Below are 24,058 nucleotides of genomic sequence, written 5' to 3' on the forward strand. Positions count from 1 at the left end.
TTGCAAAGTGAAAGTATTATAAGACTGATAAATACTAATGGATAATTGGCTTGGGGATAGTAACTTAAGAATAGCAAGGAATTCCTTCTAATTCAATTCCTTTGTTCATTCTTTCGAAATAGTAATTTTTAAAGTCCCAGGATTGTTTCCTTGACACAATCAGCCTGTGCAACACAGCTGATCTTTAAATGCTAAGTTAAAATTGGTTATAAAGGAATACTAACTTACACTAGATTCAAACCTCTAAGGACCTTGTGGATCAAAATGCCATCTTGAATTACAGCTGGAAATGAACTGAAAGCAAGCGGCTTCTCCAGAGAACGGATGTAATATGGTCCCTCTGAGGAGTGTTGATAAGGAAGCTGGCAGCCTCACTAGCTGAAGTTTCTTCAGGCCCATCTTGGGCAGATTGGTTCTGATTAGTAGCAGCTGCAGCCTCAGCCCGCCGCAACACCACGAAGGCTGAGAATACATTCCAGATGATGAATGTGATACAGATTTGCTGAAAGTAGGACATATTTCTGGAATATAAATATAATTACACTCCATTCTCAAAGCATAGCAAACGGTTTCCTCTGTAGGTGAACAGATGAACCAGAGAACAGAATTTGGCTTCATCTTCTAACCTGTGTTTCTCTCTCTCTCTTTTTAAAAGTAAAATTTTGGAGGAAACAGGAATGTCCACTAACAAAACCTTTCCTTTCTCCCCACCCCCAACTTGTTTTTGTTTTTCAAAAGGATGCAAGCCTTTAATTTTCAGTCTGTGAATGGAGCCCTTGCCATTCAAAATGGCTACCACATTATCATGCAAAAAGGCAAATAACCCAGCTTTGCACAATAGGTGAGGTAAGCTCAACATACGTTCAGGAGAGACATTTGCAAAATGAGTCATAAATTAAGTGGTTCAAATCAGCTTAAACCTGCCTAATTTTAAATGTTGTTTGTGTCCTTTGTTGATTTCTTTTTTAAAAGGAGGATTTCCCCCTTTTTTCTTGTTGAGAATGATGATAGTAAGAAGGTTCTGACAAGGACTTGGAAAGGGGTATTTATTCTGTTTTGCTTTGCTTAAAAAGAGAGCACTAAAATAGGGGATGATCTAGTTAAAGGGGGACATGGGGAGAGAATAAAAGAAAACTAATAATCAGCCTCTGAACCACAAGTTTCCTCTCTAACAAAAGAGCAACAGGAGGTAGATGGTGTGTGTGTGTGGTAGGGGGTGTCACAAAGACAATGGCTAAGGAATGTCTTGAGGTGGTGTCAGAAAAACAATGGCTAGGGAATGTGAAGCATTTCTCAGTCTTGACTGCTGTACCTTGGTGAGTTTGCTGAAGTGCTTGAAGAATAAAGCTTGGCTTTATTGAGTTAAGGGTCTGATGCTATAGGTGTAGCCAAGCTGAGTTTAAAATTGTCACCAGCGCATCTTTGGTGTCAAGCAATATTTGTCTCCGTTACTGCCACATAAGAGAGCATACAAGCCTTGCAAAATTCAGTATCCTGTACTCATCAGTGGCCAGCCAGATGCCAGGAAGCCCACAAGGAGGCACAAAGGGATCAGTTCTCCCCTACAGTGTGTTCCAGCTGGAATTCAGAATTACTGCCTTTGAACATGCAAGTTCTGTTTAGGTAGCATGGCTACCATTAATTTGTCTAATCCATTCTTAAAGTATCTGAGTCACTGGCCATCATTGTATATTATGGCAGGAAATTCCATACAGTTTATTATGGGCAATGTGAGGAAGTTTGTATGGTGACACTATGTTAGAACCCTTTTCTCTTGACATCTTTCCCAGTTGCCACTGGATAATTTGAGGAGCAAATGAGCAAAAGGAAGAGCTCACATAGACTGCTACATCTAGAAAGGGGAGGCTTACAAGTCTTTTGATACAAAACAAGATTTTTCATTTCTTGGGCTTGAGCAACTATTAATAGTGACTAGAACTTAAGTTTGATTTTAAAATGGCTTCATATCCCACATTAACAATAATCATATGAATAGCATGCGAGAGGCTCAGAGGCATCTCTTAGCCTCATGTGGAAATACCCTTAGGGTTAATTCCATCTGGACTGTATGTTGGTGTGCTGAAGGGGTCTTCTAAACATCTGTGCACTTAGATTTGGATTCCTTGCACCCTTGAAATGTTTTCAAAGACTGTTTGTGGGGGCACAGTATAAGAGGGAATAATCACATAATTCACATTCAGCAGTAATGTCACTTGTCCATAAATTTCAGCATATTCAAGCCCACTTTTATTATGTTCGGAGGAATGAAGGTGCATAATGTTAATTATTTTGCATGTTCCTAGTATGAGAAGAATTCTGTCAACTTCATCTTCAAACCCTGCATTTTGTAATGCCCATTCATCTTTCTTACCTCAGAAAAAAGTTGTTCGGTTATCTTTGTATATGGACATTAATATCAGCAATGAGTAAATCAATTAATCCTCTATCCTTTTCTGAGGCAAGCCTTTGCCCTAGGCTATCAGAGTCTTTGTACATCCCCATTGCTATTGGTTGGTTTTCACTGTACTGCTGGTGCAATGCATACCTTTCCAATGCAGGTCTTCCTTATTGAAACTTCCTGAGCACTCCCCACCCCCGCCAAAGCCATAGTTGTGGATCAGGAGCTTTCAGCACTGAAATCGGATGTAATTGGGGGAGGGGGAGGTTGCAGGAGGAGAAGGGAGAATACCTGGGAACTGTTATTGGAGACAATGCCCACTCATAGTTTCAGCATACCCTACTGCAGTCTCCACACCACACTCATGTCATTGCTGAAGGTGCCTTGACGTTCAACCCTGGCTTTTCAGGCATCTCGGGAAGCTTCAAGTTGTGGGGAAGATGCCTTGCATCAGTGTATGTTGCACCAGCAATATTGTGGATGCTACCCAGTGTTATTACTATGATTAAATATTCATTCTCTCTTAAGCAAGGAAATTTCACTAATTTTATGAAAATCCTTGCAACATTCCTCAAACTTTCTACAATAGTTCTGCTTGAGCGAGATCCTCCAAAATCACCTCAGATTTTGTTTGGGGCAAAACATGGTGGCAGTTCTCCTGAAGAACTGATAGCCATATCTGTTCTGTCTTACGTGAGACCCTTGTATTATTATTATTATTTATTATTTTTACATTTTATATCCCGCTCTTCCTCCAAGGAGCCCAGAGCAGTGTACTACATACTTAGGTGTCTCCTCACAACAACCCTGAGAAGTAGGTTAGGCTGAGAGAGACGTGACTGGCCCAGAGTCACCCAGCTAGTCTCATGGCTGAACAGGGATTTGAACTCGGGTCTCCTCGGTCCTAGTCCAGCACTCTAACCACTATACCACGCTGGCACATTCTGTCGCCTACATCTTTGTACCACCTCTTCACTCTCTTTCCTGAGGCATTTCCTGGCCCTTTTCAGCTCACCAGCATGACAGGGAACCAATCAAAATTGGTTCAAAATTGGTTCAAAATCAAAATTCACCTCATCATTTGTGCTGTTCAACCAATAGCTCCTCAGCATCGGCATTTATAATATTGAACTTCCATACATGTAGTAGTGATGCTTCATGTATCAATATGGATGAAAGGAATTCATTTACGCTTAGGTCAGGAAGCTCTACCGTATTTTCATTATACAAGGCAGCTCTGGCTTGCCATGATGTTTCCAGCTGTAGCATCCCAGTAGGTTCGAGAATAAACATTCATTACCTTGAAAGAAATTAGGAGACATTTTTAAAAAAACCCACAGAAAAATAAAACTTATAGGATTTTTAATTATAAATCACTGAAACCTACTAAGCTGCATAATAGCGAGTTATCATTTCACACAAATGAGATCAACATCTATGTACATCCCAGATTATAATAGTGGCCTGGTTAGATTAGCAACACTGTATTTAGCTATATCTGGAAAAATAAACAGCACTGACAGTTTAAACAGAGAAATATGGTATAGTACACAGATGAAAAAAGAAGGGGAAATTACAACAGTAACATCCCCCACCCCCAGAAGTTCAGTGGACTATTTGCAAACTGAAATGAAACAGAAACCATTGGAGTTGCTGCTGTCTTTCAGATACAAGCTAGTTGAAATAGGATGCATTAATGACTTCTCCATTGATATTGTAATTTTTCTGGTATGCATAGAGAGAATTTCTCATATTGTGGATTCCAGGGCCCCTGGATATTCCCAGATTGGGTATCATTAGTGATGTTTTTCCATGCCAGGCCTATGCTCATTGTGGCTGTGTTGGTGACATAAACCATTCTCCTTAAATTGAAAGCCACTGATCACTAAAGAGGTTGGACCTTGAGCTTAAGACCTTGGTGACTGATTTGATTAGTCCATTTGAGTGAGAATAGGGCAACACAGGGGCTATGTTAATGGAACTTAAACAATAGGCCATCACTAATCAGAGACCTCAAGGTTGAAGTGAGGTTAATTGTTATGCGGGTGGCATTTTGAAAAGAAGTGTTGACTAGTGTAATGCACTGTAGGACTATAGCATTTGAACATGCAGCCTTAAGGCCAGAGGTTTTGTTTGGTTTCCCAATGAAATTTAAAGCTACTTTATGCACATCTCTAAACAGCAGCCCATAGACCACAGTCCTTTGATACAGGAGGAGAACAATTGCTAATTGATAATACAAAGGAGCCCCAGGCACAACAGTCAGATCTCCACCGGACACTGAATGTCATTCCTGTCCTTTTTGTATTGTAAGGAACTGGAAAAGAATGTTAAAAATTGGTTCAGAAACACAGACTTCTAATTACACATTCATAAGAAGGCTCAGGAAGCATTTGGGCTAGGATTTTAATTAGAATGGTAGTGAATATCTGTATTCATTGTGCTACCTGCCAGATGAAACTAGACACTAATTTAGTGGACTGTGCAGAATGCTCTAAAACGAACTCACAATGCTTTTAAACTTACTTGGAAGTAACTCCCATTGAATTCAGTGGCAGACATCCAGTCTAAAGAAGTACTAGTGCTGTGGGAGAAGCACTGATGTAGCACTTCTGAACCAGTGCTTCAGAAAAATCCCAGACCAATGCCGAACTGGTGCTGCTTGCTCAGGATGATAGTGGCAGCTTAGCAAGTTAGTATAACACATAAAAGGGTCCCTTCCCATGGGAAATTCCAGAGCATGTTCTAGTGGACATGATACAGCAACTTTGCTGAAGCTAAGCAGGTATTGGTGTAATAATAATAATAATAATAATAATTCGATTTCTATACCGCCCTTCCAAAAATGGCTCAGGGCGGTTTACATAGAGAAATAATAAATAAATAAGATGGATCCCTGTCCCCAAAGGGCTCGCAATCTAAAAGAAACATAAGACAGACACTAACAACAGTCACTGGAAGTACTGTGCTGGGGGTCGATAGGGCCAGTTACTCTCCCCCTTCTAAATAAAGAGAATCACCATGGTAAAAGGTGCCTCTTTGCCAAGTTAGCAGGGGGTAGTCAGTGAAGACCCATGTATACTACCCTTGAAGAGGTCTTAGCTCAGTGTATACTGCCCTTGGGGAAGGGGTCTTAGCTCAGTGGTAGAGCATCTGTTTTGCATACAGAAGGTCCCAGGTTAAATCCCTGGCATTGCCAGGTAGGGATTGGGAAAGACTCCTGCATGAAACCTTAGAGAGCTGCTGCCAGTCAGTACAGACAGTACTGAGCTAGGTGGACCAGTGTCTGACTCAGCAGAGAGCAGCTTCCAAGGAACCTGTGATTATGCAAGCACCACTTTTGGAATATGATGCTGGTCCATTGGATCTGCGCCTCCTATGAGCTAAGTTCACTCATAGAGCAATGTTTGCCAGTTCTGTAAGTATAGCCAGCTGTAAGTGCCCATGTATGATTAGGACCTTGGATGTTGATAATAAGGTTTTGCACCAACACACAAGACTGTAATCATGTGTTGAGTTAGACATGCATAGTCTGCATTCAGATGCAGATGGAAACAGGAGCTTTGCTGTGGAATGAGTTCTGCATTTCTGTGGAATGAGTTTCCACATTTGCTTTTCAAAAGATAGATATTTTTGACTTCAAATAAAATATTGATTGTTACTCTTCCCCCAGTGTTTTAGATGGGATGTCTATTTTGCTTTTCTTTTGTTTTTCAAGAGCCTGCATAGTTTATCTAATTAAACATTTGTTTACTGCTTTATTTTTCTTTTTAAAAAGTGTTTTACACTTTTGTTTTTCATACTTAAAATCTGCTACATGTGGAAGGTATCATGACTAAAAAAGACTATCCAATCAATGCTATGCACAGCCATGCTCTGAGACTGGTGGGTGGGTGATCTATCTATCTATCTATCTATCTATCTATCTATCTATCTATCTATCTATCTATCTATCTTCTATTTGTATAATATAAAGCTGATTGGGCATCACTCACTGACATGAAACTCCCAGACCAAACCACAAAAGATAGAAATAATAACATTTTCACAGGTAGGAAAAATTAATTAATGTCCTGGGAAATGTGGGGAAACTCTCCCATTGGAAAGCAAGGGAGAGTTTTCCTCATAGACAGAGAAAAAGACTAGAGTAACAGAGAGCTAAGACAGTCATATGCTTGCAAACTACAAGGCCTCTCTCTCTCTCTCTCTCTCTCTCACACACACACACACACACACACACACACACACACACACTCTCTCTCTCTCTCAATATGCTGATGACACCCAAGTCTATCTCTCCATATCAGCTTCATCTGGTAATGGCATAACTTGCCTAAATGCCTGCCTGGAGGTGGTAATGAGCTGGATGTGAGATAACAAACTGAAACCGAATCCAAATAAGATGGATGTACTGACTGTAGGGGGTCAAGACCTGACAGATGGTTTAGATCTGCCTGTTCTGGATGGAGCTACACCCCACTCAGTAAAAGCAAGTATATAACTTGGGAGTGTTCCTGGATCCAAAACTCTCTCTGGTCTCCCAGGTTGAGGCAACGGCCAGGTGCACATTTTATCAGCTTTGGCTGATACATCAGCTACACCCATTTCTGGAGGAAAATGACCTTAAACAGTGGTAACAGTGCTGGTAACCTCCAGGCTTGACTACTGTAATGCACTCTACTTGGGGCTGTCTTTGTATGTAGTCCAGAAACTACAGTTGGCACAGAATGCAGCCGCCAGACTGGTCTCTGGGATAATCTAAGAGACTATAATAACATTGATCTTAAAAGAACTGCACTGGATGTTTCTAAGCAAAGTGTTAGATGTTTCTAAAAAGACCCTTAAAACACACCTGTTTTCTCAGGCTTTTAATTAATTTTAATTGGTTTTTAAATCACAATTGTTTTAATCATTTTATACTGTTTTTATATTTGCTGTATTATAACTTACTAGCCAACCCCACACAGAGGATCTGTGCGCTCTTTTTGGGCCGGCAGTTCCCCCTCCCCCCCCTTCTGCCCTAGTCTCTCTGGTCCTCCCCCAACCTTTTGCCCAGGTCTGTGCCGCTAGCACTCTTTCCTTCCCTGCCAGGCTCAGTGTGGCTTTGGCACCCGCCCGGGCTCCTCTTGGGCGTTGCCCGCCTCCTCTCACCACCGCCGGGCCTCCACCGCCCTCCACCTCTTCCTGGCGACCCAGCCACTGCTTCACCACAGCCGGTCCGGACCCGCCATCACAACTTTCTCGCCGCGACTGGCCCGTGCTGGGCCCAGCTGCCTCTCCTCACCACCACTGCTGCCGCCTCCCCGCCTCCTGCTTCTGCTCCTCCTACTTTCTTCCCCCCCCCATCCCGGTGTCCCAGCCTGGGCCTGGGCCTGCCTCCGCCGCTGCATTTCTGCCCACCAAACATCCTCACACGTCCCCACATCCCCCACGCATTTCTGGCTGGCTTAGTGAAATAGTTATATAGATGTACACCACCTGTGGATGCACATGTCAGGTGGTATAGAAATATGATTGATAGTGTTTGGTGGGATTGGCTGCCAGCCTTACTGGCATTTTCGGGGCTGTGACAGCAACGCGTGGAGCCGACGTCGAGCCGAGCCTCAGGGCGGAGAGGCAGCTGCACTCCTCAGTCATCCAAGAGAGCCTGGAGAAGGGAGAGAAGCATTCAGCTGGATGCTCCCAAGGCAGGGATATCTAGTCAGAAGGGAGAGGAGGAGGTGCATTATGCCTCATTCCAAAGGGAAGGGGATATCAGAGGGAGAAGATGAGGGAGAGCACAGCAGATTATCATTTAGTGGCCCTAATAAAGTCAGGCGGGGGCTCATTGGGAAGGGGCTGGACTTGTGCTGTCTGCACAGGGGCTTATAAGGAGGGCCTGGACCAGAGATGAGACAAGCATGGAGCAAGCTACAGGCCTATGGAGAGGGGCTGTACAAAAGAGGTTGAATGCTAAGGAGGAGGAACTGGGTCCTGGACAACCTCCTCCCCTTGGTACTGCTGATTCTCCCCTTTGGCCCATACACCAAAGCCCTGCCGGGTAGCCAGGCAAGACAGGCTTGTTCAGATAGATAGATAGATAGATAGATAAGCTTGCAGTTGAACATCTTAGCTGTTTGTGTCTCTTGTCTTTGCACAGCAGTCAAGTGCCTGTGGACCATTCAAATGGCCACTGCACATCCGCAGAGGCCAGCTGAGGGTGGGGCAGCCTTCCGAGCTTCCCACAGGTGCCAGCAGCAGCACATTTGCCATTTCCCCTTGCCTTCATCATGCCTCCCCGCCCCTCCAGATGGACTGCCATCACTGGCCACTTTGTGTATCTCTATGAGGTATCATTCCCCATGCTGTCCAATGGGAGAATTTCCCCACATTTCTCGGGAAAATAATGATTTGGGGCGGGTGGGGGGTTGCACTTTCTTTCTTTGTTTTTGGGTAGTCTGGATGAAGTCTGGAACCTACCTGCAAAAACAATGTGTTTCTATCTTTTGTAGTTTGGTCTGGGAGTTTCATGTCAGTCTGCGAATCAGTCAGTCAGTGAGGCTTTAGATTACAGATAGACAGAATTTCTCTTGTTTTTAAGTGTTGAAACATGTAAAGAGCACATTACAGGCAATCTTAGGGAGCCTCAAGTTAAGAAGCGGATAGAACAGCATGGGCAGCAGCAACTACAAAGAGGTCTCTTTGCAATGAGAACATTTTAGGATGACCAGAGGCAAAGGAGGACTATGTATTTAATAGCTGGGTAGAAGAGGCAATGCCACAGCAGGTGCAGCTTTTCTCACACCTGTATGATGGCTGCACCTGCCAACAGACTCCCCTTCTATGCAACTTCAACGTCCTCTTTGCTTCTGAACGTTTTAAGACTGCCTGAGCAAGCACCAAGGTCTCACAGTTGCTGCATGTCTATTTCCTAACTATTTTTAGTTTTAAGACCTAGCTGAACCTGGATCTTACTTCCTGCCGTGTACCGTTGCTGAGGCTCTTGCTTTCAGTGTTGTCTTTCTGGATTAGATTCTTTTTTTAAAAAGCCCATTCGGGCCTTATGTTGTATGAGCACACAGATGTCTGTACATCTGTATTTTGTGTGAATGACACTCGTATTTTTGTGTGAATGACACAAAAATGTGTTGATTTTTTAAAAAAATGAATGAAGTACAACCCCTCAAGTGCATGGTACAAGTAGGAAATGTACTGGAGTTCCTGCATTCAACATAACTTGTCAATAACTGTACCTGTGCACAGATCCGTACCTGTGTACACTCTACACTTGTATGAGTGCTGAACATAACATGTGAATAGCAATAGCACTTACATTTATATACCGCTCTATAGCCGGGGCTCTCTAAGCGGTTTACAATGATTTTAGCATATTGCCCCCAACATTCTGGGTACTCATTTTACCGACCTCGGAAGGATGGAAGGCTGAGTCAACCTTGAGGTCAGGATCGAACTTGTAACCTTCTGGTTACAGGGCGGCAGTTTTACCACTGCGCCACCAGGGGCTCATAAGTTATAGGACATAAGTTAATTCATAGATGGTGGTGGTAGTGATTACTTTTAAAAGGAATTAGTCAAATTTGCATAGGATTGATCTACCAACCACGATTTAGCTTCATGATAGCTAAATGGAGCCTCCATCTTCAGACAAGGACAAACAATAAGATAATACAGTTACCCTCATGCCTTGCTTGTGAGCTTTTCAGATGCTGACCACTATTAGAAACAAACAGAATGCTGAACTCGATAGATCTTTATTCCAGTCTAGCCGCACTATTCGTAGGTTGTTGGTCCCAGAGGCGTAGCTATAATTGAGCGAAAGGGTTCAAAGAACACGGGCCCCCAGCTCCTGAGGGCTCTCCTGCTCCACCCCTCCCTATTTTCTTCATTATCTCCCTCATTCTGCGGGACCGCCAGAGAGAGGGATGAACACGGGGCCCTCTCTCCCCTAGATACCCTATGCTTACAGCTATATAATTTGATTCAAAAACAATTATTTAATGAGACTTCCATGATACTCTTTGCCTGCTAACATGCTTTTTCTTCTCTGCTCATTCCTTTTTGGTGGATCAGAACTTGCAAACATTCATACACACTTCCCTTCTGGAAATCAGTCTTTCAAAGAAAGCAGTTCTATTTGACTTACATTTAAAAACTCAACAATGTTAATGAACATTTAATACCCACATTTTTTCACATCAGCAATCAATAGATGTATATACATTTATAATCACAAGAGAATATAATTATATGTTGTTGTTGTTGTTGTTGTTATTATTATTATTAATTTACACAGACAGGTGTTATTGACTGGTTTGTTTTACCCAGACATCAAGTCCTTCCCAAGGACCTGGGATGGCTGAATTTTATTGTCAATGTTGTTGCTGTTGTCACAGATATCGTAGCAGAATATAGGCTGTTCTGAGTAAAGTTGCTTTTTGTAATTGGCTGATGGTGATTTCTGTGGCCCTTGTGGTGGTGGTGGTGGTGGTGGTGTTGTTATGAGACATTGCACAGATCAGAACCTTTCAGAAATTAAACCTTTGAACTATGGTTGAAACAAGAAGTTGCTGCCAGTTAATATGATTGTTTTCTTACTATATGTACTCAGCTTAATATAAAAATTGGCCTTGAGTCATTCCAATATAGAAGATGGATGGATGACAGATGGTACTCCGCTTCTGTTCACCTTCAGAGCAAATGAAATCATACAGCATTAACTCAGACTGTACCCAATATTGGGCTAATTTTGTGTTGATATGGTCTGTGTGAAAGTCTTGTTGTTAATGGTAGTGTTCCTTTCTGTGTTACCACTGGTGTGTGACTGATAACTAAAGTGATTTTTAGTGCTTGGTTAAATAGGCAACAAAAACAACAACCACATATGGCAATACCAAGTGTGTACCACCAGTCTTTTTAATTGGGACAAGTCACCCCTCGTTTTCTGGCAAATAGTCAAAATTCTAGACATGACAATTATTTAATGATGGCAAGAAGTGGGGAGGGTTTTGAACTGGTGCAAATGTTTCCTAGCTTGTATCACAGTACAGGGGGAAAATGAAATAAGATATAAAATGCAGTTAATAAAAAGAGCTTCAGTAGCATTCTGAACTCAGTTATGGTAGAAGTCCAGTTCACAATCTAATCATAAGCCCATCTGAATATCCAGGTGGTCATGCATATGACTGGTGACAGCTGTTCACGTGAGTGCAGCAGCTGGATGCAATGCAGGACTACTTATTTTTTTGTGGGGAAGCACTGTGTGAACTAATACATCCATATAGCAGCTAGTAGTGGTTAGAGTGCTGGACTTGGACTACGGAGACAATATGAATACAAATACGACAAATATTTATATACCACTTTTTAATAAAAATTCCCAAAGTGATTTACATAGAAACAAACAAATAAATAAAATGGCTCCCTGTCCCCAAAGGGCTCACAATCTAAAAAGAAAACATAAGCAACAGCAACAGCCACTGGAGCGATGCTGTGCTAGGGCCATTCCTGGCCAGTTGTTCTCCCGCTGCTAAATAAAGAGAATCACCACTTTAGAAAGGTGCCTCTTTGCTCAGTTAACTGGGGACAAAGTTCAAATCCCCATTCAGCCATGAAACTCATTGGGTTCTCTGGTCCAGCCACTTATCTCTCAGCCTAACCTACCTCACAGGGTACATAACCATGTACACTGCTCTGGGCTCTGTAACCAAGAGAGCCTGTTTGGGGGCTCCCCCGAGGAGCACCCCTCTACATTTGGAACAACAAGCCTGTAGTTATCGCTGTTTGCACTCTGGATCTTACGGGACTGTGAGATCCCCACTTTGCTTCGCCTGTAGCTAACTCAAACGGCATGTCACTTTGGGATGTAGCTCGGGAGAAGGAACTCTTAGGTCAAGTTCAAACTGCAGGACTACAGGAGGAGCTCCCCGCACTGTCAACGCCCTGATTACTCACAGGTAGGAAGCTGGAGTAGATGTGATTTAATCAAGAGCTATTTTTAAAAGAATAAGCCAAGTATTCTCTCTATGTTGGCACTGCAGATCAAGTCAAGCTAGCAGCTCCTCAGGAAGGAGTGATAAGAAAGCAACAGCAGGTCATCTCCTTTGCTAATGAGTATGTTAATGGCTGGCTCGAGGTGAAGGAAGTTAGCTGGTTTACATTTTAGCAATCCCGATATTCTAAAAGACACGAGAGGTAATCTTTGATGCGTCCATTTTGCCCCCCCCCCACAGGTAGTTCAGACCTTCTTTAGCCTTTGTCCAAGAAGAAGTTCAGTCTTCACTTTTGAATAGAACAATGTTCTAATTGGAGAGCCTAGTCCAATTTTTGCTGCTCGTGTAAACCACTGGGCTCTCAGATGGGCCCGGTGGTTTACAAACGGCTAATCCGCTTGAGAAGCCCTCCCCTTAGCCCAGGTTAGCGGAGCGAGTGCTCCGCTAACTGGGGTTAACGGATCGTGTGCTGCTGCGGAGTGGATCCGTGCCATGGCAACTCATGAGGAGACCCCCAACCGGGAAGCTAAAAAGCAGCCTCCCGGCTCAGGGGTCTCTCCAGCATGCTCTGCGTGCTTGTGCAGGGCATGCTGGAACTTTCGGGGACGGAGCCGGCAGTTGTGATGGAGCCGGCAGTCATGTGGGTGGCTGATCCAGCCGCCCAGGCAGGGCTTGCTGATCGTCTGTGGGGAGAGCAGGCTTTATTTACAAATTTATTCTGAAGGTGGGACTGCTCCATTTCACATTAGCTGATTCCCCCACACTAGCCTAAAATGTAGCTCGGGGTCCCTGTCAATTCCCCAGGAGCAGTTCCATTAACAGCCCCTTGGAGGAAGAGTGGGATATAAAATAAATGTAAATAAATAAAATAATCAGAATCTAAGGAGTAACCAAGGAACATACAGATGCTCATAAGAGTCTAGTCTGGGCATGAGAACTTAGGGCTGCCTCAGCACAATTGTATGTGGAATTTACAAGAGCTCAAGTCATGAATATAGAGCTTGTTCCCTGAAAATAATAAAATATTACCTCTTATTAAGGGGAACTAAACGATGGGCAAAAAATGAACAGACAAAATGCATGATCTAGTTGTCCTTTATATAATACATCCTCGAGTTGCCCTACTGTCTCATTCAGAGGGGGGTGGGGGTGGGCAGATCTCTTAAAATCCTCTCCAAATTATATAAACTGTACTCACAAGTCTAATGTTTGATAATAAAACTGGGTGCATTGTACAAAGCAGCTGCAGGATGATGGGAAAACTCAGCTATCCCAAGTATTTCAGCTTAATATGTAGCACACCAAATGACTATTCATATAAAAAACTTTAATTGCAGCTCTCAAGGGAGAGGGGGGTTGTGGGGCAGCAAGATACTGAATCTTTGCATTTCGTTCTTGAGAATAAAACACTTTAATTTGCCCTGTGAGTAAATGGGCTTTGGAAATTGAAATCAAATGTTAATTCCGTGTACTGAATACTTCATGGAAAATAATTTCTTCTAGATGAATATGTGCATTTCCCCCCCTGAAACAAGACATAAGAACTTGCGATTTGTATATACGGTACAAGAATACACAACCTATTCTGTTCCATATTTATCTTCTCAAAAAGAATGAACAAACTTGACACCCAGCTGCTTTGCTTTAATGTTGGAAGTTTTCCCCCTTTGGCTGTTGCTGATTATATTTGTTTTTCACTGTGGCCTCCAAGTTAATAAAGCACTTTATTTAAGGAGGTCCTTGGCATCAGGCTTGTGAATAGTCCTTTTAAAATCAGCAGAACTATTCACCGTATTGAAGTATTTGTTTAAGCATCAGTACTGATGACCCTCTTTCTGTAAGCACTCACTTCTGCGTCTTTTTACTGCAGTAGGAGATGAGGGTGTTTCTGTGTCCAGTATAGCACCAGATTTATTATATTGTGTTACTCCATTTCCTAGAGTTGCAATTTGGGATTTTGGATGGGTTTCACCTGTCAAATGCAGGGAGCTCATAAACGTTAACAATAGCTTTTCATTAAAGTCTTCTCACTGTGAGTCTGATTCTGGGGAGCTGGGGTCTTGTGAAACAAAAAAGACATCCATTACAGCCTATGGAACTGTAGTGCACTCTAATAAGAGGCCATTCTTTAATAATAATTGAGACCAATTAGCTCAGTGGTGGAGCAAATCATTTGCATGAATGAGGCTCCCAGATCTGATCCCTAGAATCACCACTTAATAGATCTCAGGTAGCAGGACTGTCTGAGGGCTGATGGGCAGTGGGCTGGGTAGACCATTGGTTTCCTCCGCCTAAAGGAAATCCATTGAGGCTGTTCTCACACACAGCCTAACTCAGGCTAAGGAAGCCCAGCCTGGATTAGGCTGTGCATGAGAACCGCTGGGATCAGGTCCATTCCCAGTGGGGCAGTGCCGCCTAGCCTGGCTTTTTAGCCCAGCTGTTAGCCAAGATTAAGGAAGCGAGTGCTCCCTTAACCCGAGCTTCCTGCTCATGTGTGAGCTCAGGCTGCTTCCAGCCTGGCCACACACAGGGACGGGTGCGCAGAGCGCCCATCTCCTGGGGGAATCCTCCAATGCACTGTGCTTGGTGCATGGTGCATTGTGGGATACCCGGAGGTTGGGACACATTGTTCTGGCTCTCTGAAAATGGATTGTGTGGAAGCGCAGATTGGCACTGCCAACTGTCTGGGGGGAAGGTGAGTGAAGCGATGTTGCTGAACTACACATCCCAGCATCCCCCAGCCATAATAAATTGTAGCTGGGGATGCTGGGAGTCATAAGTTCAACCATATCTGGAAGAACCCAGGTTGGGAATCACTGATCTAAGAGGAGCATGGTTAACCCCAGAGACAGGGGCGTAGCTAGCCTGCTGGCGGCCCGTGTGCAGCCTCAGCAGGTGCCCTGATAGCCCCGCCCACTGCGTCTGACATCAGACGCAGGGGATAGCCACGCCCCCACGTCTGACGCCAGACGCCAGACGCGGGGGGCGTGGTCTGGCTCCCGAATGGAGCCTTGAGGCTCCGTTCGGGAGAAGCAGCTTAACTGCTGAAGGGGCCATGCGGCCCCTTCGGGAGTTAAACAAAGACTGGTGCTGCGTTTGCAGCACAGCCCAGGAGCGGCTCTTCCCTGCAGGGAAGAGCTGCTTCTGGGCTGCGTTGCGAACGCAGCACCAGTCTTAACTACTGAAGGGGCCGGGCGGCCCCTTCAGGAGCTAGTTAGGCTGGCGCTGTGTTCGCAGCACCAGCCAGGAGCAACTCTTCCCTGTAGGGAAGAGCCGCTCCTGGGCTGTGCTGCAAACGCAGCACCAGCCTTTGTTTAACTCCTGAAGGGGCCACATGGCCCCCACTCGGGCACTAAACTCCCGCCCCCGTGTCTGACATCAGACGCGGGGGTGTGTGTCAGGGCCGCTAATGGCGGCTCCTGATTGGGCACGGCTCGGGTTCTTTGAACCCGTTCACCCAATTATAGCTACGCCCCTGCCCAGAGAGGTAGCCGTCAAGGACCCAGAAGATCCATACTGGGAGCCAGTGATTCCCCATCTGAATTGGGGAGAACCGTCCTGAGAGCGAAGAAGCTGTGTTAGCTCTCCAGCAGGAGGTAGCCTGAAGGCTACAATGAGGGGGCAGACTCTGTCCAACCTACACATGCTCCTGAGAAGATCTGAAGGAAGTCTTCATTCTCACAACTGGATGTCTGTATGACTCTCTCCTGCTTTTCCAGAATTGTTTATTGTATGACGAAAGCCCTTCATGCTTCTCTTGGTTTGTGTTATGTGTGTGTGCAGGGCTTCTCTTCAGACTTTCTCATGAACAAGTTCATGTTGGGGGTGGAGTCTGCCACAGTGATCCTGCCCCTTCTACACTCATTTCTTCAAACGTGCCCCCCCATTTTGTTAATCCAGCATAGGGAGGCTGGCGGCAGCCCTGTGACAGGCTGCCGGCTGCCTTTACAGCCCTCCCGATGCATGATGCTGCACACCTGCACTGACCACAGTCTTGCACTGGTGTCAGAAGCACACCGACACTGGGGCATGGTCTCAGGACTCCTTGCTCTCTCCCAGAGAGTTAGTGCTTTATTCACTCAGAGCGAGGGAGAGAAAGGGAGCATCCATCCCGTGAGCAAAACACTAGCTGACTGGGACATGGCAAGGAGCCACGTGTCCATCTCTCCCAGCCAGTAAATGAAGCATGTGGGAGGGGACAAAGGGGTGGTGGTGCCCTCGTTGGGTGAGGGGATGCCTAAGAGAACCCTGGATGTCACCAGACCAGGGACATTTGCCTTCCCTTGTTCACTTTATATGCAATGAACTCTTATACTGTATATACAATGAACTCTTAAATACAAATTATATACAATGCCCTGTGCCAGCTTATATACAATGAACACATATCACAGATGATATTTTCACATTCCCTAACATTTACTCTGTTTTGACTCCTTCCTGTACACAGGATTCTGCTAGGTGACCCAGGGCAGGACATTCTTTGAGAATCAAATATGACTTTGCACGTGACTAGTCGTTTATTCTGTTTGGCTATGCGCATCCTACCCATATCACACTTGTCTGCAGAGCACTACACTAAGATAAAGCACTACAGCAGTGGTTCTCAACCTGGGGGCCTCCAAATGTTTTTGAGCTACAACTTCCATCAGCCTCAGCCACAATGTATTGTAGCTGGGACTGATGGGAGTTGTAGTTCAGCAACATCTGGAGGCTCCCAGTTTGGGAACCACTGCATTAGGGGAAGAAATGCAAGGAACAGAGAGAGGGAGGAGAAAATCACACATGATTGACTCAGTGCCAGCACATGACACTTTTTGACGGAAGCATAGCACCAAATGGCAGCCTTCTCTTCTCTTTCCCCCCGCTTTCCTATTAAAATCACTTCCCAAATCCCTCTCAGATCTCTCCCCTTTCTTTCCTTTGCTACTAGGAAGGGATGCGGAATAGCATTGTACATGCCTTCATTCCTCTACAGGATATCAATATGGGGAGAGTGCTGGGTGGGCTGCTGTGCTGCCCCTGTGCTACAATGTGCCTTCATCCAGCTTCATCAGACCTGGCCCCAGAGCAGTGTAGTCTCTAGTTTTTTTTTCATCTTTGTGAAGAATGAGTTTTGTTCTGGGTGGCCATATCAAGGCAGTGTGTACACAAAATCATCCAGAGTGGGACCTTCCTGATTCAACCTGAGCGGATCTAAAATTAACTGAGCGGACATCGGAAAATGTGAGAGTGCATTCATGTTTGCATGCTTTAGAGGGAACCCTGCCCCAGAGTAGGATGTCTCAGATGGGCAGGGGCACTTGGCACTCTTATTATTCAGGAAAGCAACTGACTGCTTACTCTTGTCCCAAATGAAAGCATATATACCAGCTTCTCCAGTCATGAGAAATCCAGTTGCCTTTCTTCTCACAATAGACTGAGGCAATCTAGGATCCAGCACCAACCTGTCCAGCAAACACTCCCAAACTTAGGAATAGATATGCGCTACTGCTTTTCCATCATGCAACAGCACTAGGCTCATGAATATCTGTGATCCCATGGGTGATGATGTGCAGGAATCAGTGCAATCATGCATTCATGAACAAAAAAGAATCTTCTTTGACTAACCTTGAAGAATATTTTATTGGGGCATAAATAAAATGCCCAAATTTTATTTAGCTCTTGACCTTTGCCCAACTCGGCTTATTTCATCTGACAGTCATATTATCAGAGAGGGTCTGGTAAATATCATAAATGCTTCTCTGAGGGAGGGCAGGATGCCCCCTAGTCTTAAGGAGGCTATTAGACATTATTTGAAGAAACCTGCATTGGATCCCTCAGTTAGCTAATTACAGGCTTGTCTCTAAACTTCCTTGGTTGGGCAAGGTGATTGAGTGAGTGGTTGCTTCTCAGCTCCAGGCAGTTTTGGATGACACAGATTATTTAGATCATTTCCAGACTGGCTTTAGAGTGGGCTATGGGCACTGTTTTACAGTGGTTCCGTTCCTACCTCTCTGGCAGATTCCAGATGGTGTCCCTTGGAGACTGTTGTTCTGAAAAGTAAGAGCTAAAGTCTGGGGTTCCACAAGGCTCCATACTGTCTCCAATGCTTTTTAACATCTATATGAAGCCGCTGGGAGAGATCGTCAGGAAGTTTGGTCTGGGATGCTATCAATATGCTGATGACACCCAGATCTATTTTTCTATACCAACTTCATCAGGAAATGATATGAACCCACTAAGTGCCTTCCTGGAGAAGATATTGGGCTGGGTGAGGGATAACAAAGTTAATTCCAAATAAGATAGAGGTACTGTTTGTAGGGGGTCAGGATCCGAGAAATGGCTTAGATCTGCCTGTTCTGGATGGGGTTACACTCCCCCTAAGAGATCAGGTTCATAGTCTAGGAGTACTCCTGGATCCCAAACTCTTCCTGAGTGATTTCTCAGGTTGAGGCTGTGGGCAGGAATGCATTTTATCAGCTTCAGCTGGTATGCCAGATATGTCAATTTCTGGAGACGAATGAACTTAAAAGAGTGGTACATATGCTGGTCACCTGTAGACTTGACTACTGTAATGCACTCTACGTGGGGCTGCCTTTGTACATAGTTCGGAAACTATAATTGGTACAGGATGCGACAGCCAGATTGGTCTGGGTTTACCTGAAGCGACCATATAACACCGATTCTAAAAGAACTGCACTGGCTGCCTATCTGTTTCCGTACAAAATACAAAGTGCTGGTTATTACCTATAAAGCCCTTAACAGCTTAGGTCCAGGGTACTTAAGAGAGTGCCTTCTCTGTCGTGAACCCTGTCGCCTATTAATTTCATCTGGAGAGGTCTGCTTATGGTTGCCACCAACTTCTTTGATGGCAACTCAGGACTGAGCTTTCTCTGTGGCTGCCCCAGGGCTTTGGAACGTGCTCCCTGCTGAAATAAGAGCATCTCCCTCTCTGTTTGCTTTTAGGAGGGCCCTGAAGACGTACCTGTATCCCCAGGCTTTTAACTGAAATTTACATTTTAAATTTTAATGTTTTTATCTGTTTGTTTTTTATGAATATGGTTTATATTTTATATTATGTTTTAATCTGTATACCACCTAGAGATTTCTATATTAGGCGGTATAAAAATTCAATAAAATAAAGCTTTTGTGACCCTTCCCCCAATCCACTTCTTCAGATGTGCATGTGAGTAATCCCAGGTGCTTCCTCCCCATGTTCATGGTCACAACTGAGCCTACCCTACCACATGATATCAATGCAGTGCCACACGTCTTAACAGGCTCTTCAGTGTTCAGGTGCAGCAATCTTGGCAGTGTAATCACTTACTAAGTGGTAACTTCAGGAGAGGGGCTGCAGTTCAGTGACAGAGCACTTGCTCTGCATGGAGAAGGCCACAGTTCAATTAGTTTCAATCCCTGAAATGTTCAGGGCTAGAAAAGATCCTTGTCTGGATCCCGAAGAGCTGCTGCTACTGGCCTCATTCATCACAAGACAGCTTGATACATTCATCACAGTGTGTAAAGGGCCATTTGGATGAACTGTCCGCCCCTCCGCCCCGATAAAAAGATGTGCTTGAAGGGCAATGGGACATTCACGGAGGACATCTTGATGGATGTGCTCTTGGCACATCTCCATCCTAATTGTATGTGCTGGGGGCCCCATCATCCAGACTGGCCCAATATAGTTGCACACTGACTGGTAGTAACTTTCCAAGGTTTCAGATAAGAGTCTTTCCCAGCAAATACTCCTCTTCACATGACTGGACAGCTATTTGCATGGAATCATCTGAACTGGCCACATGGTAAAATCCTTTCTTACCATTTAGCAGATTTATGCAGATGACAAAACTACCTTGGGATACAAGAGCTCACCTCAGGTTAGTTTGGTCATCTATGAGGGCTCCTCTCATTCTGACAAGTGATAAGGATAATTTGACCACACACCAGGTACAGCTGTGAGATAAAATAATGTGATAAAATAGTCATCTGTGTCCATCTTTGTCAGAACAGAATATATGCAGATAAAGAACTTGTTTCTGCAGGATTTTTTTCCAGTTGCCATAGAAGTGATGAAATTCTGAGGAAACTCTTCCCCTGAGGTAATAAGTCATACACTTGCATACTATTTGACAAAAGTGTTTATTCAGGACAAGCCTGAATAAAACCCACTGAATAAAACCCGAACATGTGAAGAAACTACATGTGAAACAGAGCAAATGAAGCGTCATGCTCTGGAAGGCCTAGAATGAGATTGATTTTTAGGAACTCTTTTTTACCGTCTGCTGTGGCTTTGAGGAGCAGCATTAGAGATTCTAGTCACAGATGTTTCTTTCATAAACTGTTGTGGGAGAATGACATTGTACAAAAATGGTTTACTGCTCCGCTTTCATCTCTTGGGAAAACAAAGTGTGCGCTAGTCAGCTTCGCCAAATGTGCTGAAGGAACCCTCTTCATTGAGGCCACAATGGCATTAAGGATCATGACATTTACAGAGCTGATTTTAGAGACTCTCTTGGCAAACGTACAGTAGTATTTATCCAAAGTGTGTGCCTCTGAAGGCCCCACACCCTTGCCTTAGTTCAGTGGCATAAAACTAACCAGTTGGATGTTATGGAAAACAGAAGATAAAAGGACTGGGTTTATATGCTGTGCACTGAATGAATGGTTCACAGTGGATTTGAGTAATTAATCACTTCTAACAATAATAGCAAAACTGCCATAGTATTTAAATCTGGATATATGTTCTGGGATCTTTCTGTCTAAGTTTGAAGACTGCAAGCATATGCAGTCAAAAGTTTGAATTACTGTATGTGTGATATTACCATTTTTTTGGTCATTTGCATTAGCTGCAAATCTAGGAAGGAAGGGGAGAGAGAGAGAGAGAGAGAGAGAGAGAGAATGTGTTTTAGGCACCAACTAAAAACAGTTGAGAATGCAGTTTTTCCAAGTCAAAATGAAAAGCTTTTGCATGAGTTTTTGCTCTGCTGTTAAAGTAGTTACTATAGCAACAGCAACATCACATAGAACCTACAAGATACAAAAGTATATTCCAGAAAAAATAAGTGATCCACACATAACATTAATTTTCATATATTATTTTTTAAAGTAATAAACTAGGAAAAATGAATCAGAGTAACCTGATATATATGGTGTTTGCATGATTTTGAAGTAATGCTTGAAAATAAAGCAAGAATTGCACACCCATCCTTTGATCAATTTCTTTTAAGGCCTGTTTTCATGACCTCTCTGATTACCTGATGAGGTCAGCATAAATGGACTTTATCAATGGATACATACTGAACTGGTATTGTAAATGCCCATATCACAAGCAGATATTATGACTTATGGTCCATACATATACCTATTTAATGTTTCTCAGCCTGTAATAACTTGGTCATGGTCATTCACCATCACATTCAGAATCTAGTTTCTTGTATACATCGAAATAAATAATTTCCCCAGTACTTGTCATTGTATGCCAAATGTCAGGTCTTGCTCATAGTAGTGGATACACATAACCAAGTCACCAACACAGTTAGTGGGTATGTTGATCACAAGCTTTTTAAGCAGCACGGAGGTTTGTGAGGAAAAAAAGTCCTCAGTTCAAGTCTCTTCTGGAATATTTTTAAGGATGTCATGGATTGCAATCTAGTCATGTGGTGTAGTATTCACAAAATCTATACAGTATGCAAAGTAACTGATGAAAATAAGCCACTGTATGCATTACTATGTAGCATTGGTCATGCAATTTCCTTTTTGGTCAGAGATAGTACATGGACTGAACATCTGCCTAACATTGGTCACCAGTTCAAAACCTGGGCTCTGGTCTGGGCTCTGGTCTGAAACTATCTTGGAATTAGGAATTTTATGCCTATAGCCTTTTGGAACACGTAGAGAGAAACATAATTTCAAAATTATGATGCTCAGGATGATGCCAAATATCTCATGTTGAAAATTCCTTCTCTTCTGTCTCACCTTTAGATCAGGAGAAAATCTGCTGCAGGCATGGTTAAGAGTCCTGTCAAAGAGCTTAATATAAACCTGTAAACAAATCATTTAACTTACAAAACCTTGTGTAGAGCTGGAGACTTAATTCAAAAGACAGAAGAAAAAGAAGGCGAGACCTGATGATACTAGGGAACCAGATCCAAAAGTTTCCCCATCCATCCAAGTACCTCTTTACTCTCTTATACACTCAATAATCGGCTGGTTCAAATGGCCACTATAAGTGATAATGTGGGGCCTGCAGGGAATGTGCCGACCCCTCATCATTATAGGATGTACAGATGTAATCTTGGTGTGTCCTTTAATCACATCTGACCCCCAATAAACATGCGATTAAAGGATGTGTCAAGATCATGCTAGCATGTCCTATAGTGATGAGGTGGGTGAGTTCTTGCTGTGGCCCTGACATTAACACAAAACCAGAGGTCACTGTTGTTTGAATGGCCCGTTGTTTTCAATAACATATTTATTGACACTGCTGATTAATGACATATATACATATATCTCTTGTCCTAATCTGTGCTAGTTTTGCTATCTCTCAGTAAACATATACATTTCTCAAATTTAACTCCACAAAATTGAGTTTCTGTTTTTGTCTTCTCCTTAGCCTCACATAGAAATCTAAATTCTGTTGAAAGCATTGGACTTTGATAACTTGTTCCATTGATTTCAGTGGGACTTAGTGCCAAACTTGACATTACACACAAATAAATGTAACATTTTTTAAAATTGCAAAGCAGCTTTGGGACCTCAGAAGCTGCAAATAATCTAACAGAGTCCTATGTATATTTTACTCAGAAGTCAGGAACACTGCATTCAATGAAGTTTATTCCCAGGTAAGTGTGCATAGGATTGCAGCCTTTAAGGCCTTTCACATGGCTATTTGGGCTGCGTGGGTTGGAGGGTGAGAGAGCTCCTACTCCAGTAGCAGCAGACAAGCAGAACCTCTGTTAGGGTCAGCAAACCCAGAAAACACACAAGTAAGGCAGGCCCAGCGTCCTTGGCTGAAATCAGGAGCTGGAAGCATACAGTGCTCCAAAGGCCTAGCAAGGGAGGGAGGTGGACTCAGCCCTGCTGAACCATATAGTGTGTTTTGCAGAGTAGCACAGCCCGTGGAGACACTGCTCTCTGTTGTTTCCAGGCCTTCTAGATCCCGGTGGCTGCTAGAAAAGGTGAATGGAGCTCCACAACCAGAAAAGCAAGGTAGGAGAGTTCTCCTCTCCTCCTACCTTGGTTTAGAGCAGGGTACAAAAGCTGGACTATCCAGCTTTGGGCAGTGTGGCCTGGAGGGATTTTTGTGAGTTCCTACAATCATGCAAACCAAGGCACAATGCTCCTACCTTGATGTTGATGATTGTGCGAACAGGCCTTTGGCCTCATCTTGGCTAATCATCATCATCATCATCACCACCACCATCCATATAACAGTTATTAAAAACATCTAGTAGTCTTTAAATATTCTAATATGCATTGGATTGTTGCTACTGTATTTCAGTGTAGTAGGTCTTGTGCCTAGTTTCTATTTCAGCAGTATAGTGTGTGGTGACGTGGCAATGAAGAATTTTTTAAAGGGCAAAATCATGTATGTATGTATGTATTTGTTTATTTAATTTACAGCCACCAGGCACTGAAACATCTAGTAGTCTTTAAGCATTCTAATATATACTGAATTGGGGCTGTTACA

General features: G+C 43.6%; 1 long non-coding RNA gene across 1 annotated transcript in view; it reads left to right on the forward strand.

The window, feature by feature from the left end:
• Window positions 1–400: 400 nt before the first annotated feature.
• Window positions 401–24,058, forward strand: part of LOC128351797 (uncharacterized) — a 31,532-nt gene continuing 7,874 nt past the window's right edge. Inside the window, exon 1 of the long non-coding RNA XR_008320045.1 lies at window positions 401–508. This is a non-coding gene — a long non-coding RNA (uncharacterized LOC128351797). The remainder of the gene's footprint in view (window positions 509–24,058) is intronic.

The sequence above is a fragment of the Hemicordylus capensis genome, chromosome 3 (assembly GCF_027244095.1).
Source record: "Hemicordylus capensis ecotype Gifberg chromosome 3, rHemCap1.1.pri, whole genome shotgun sequence".
Classification (NCBI taxonomy): domain Eukaryota; kingdom Metazoa; phylum Chordata; class Lepidosauria; order Squamata; family Cordylidae; genus Hemicordylus; species Hemicordylus capensis.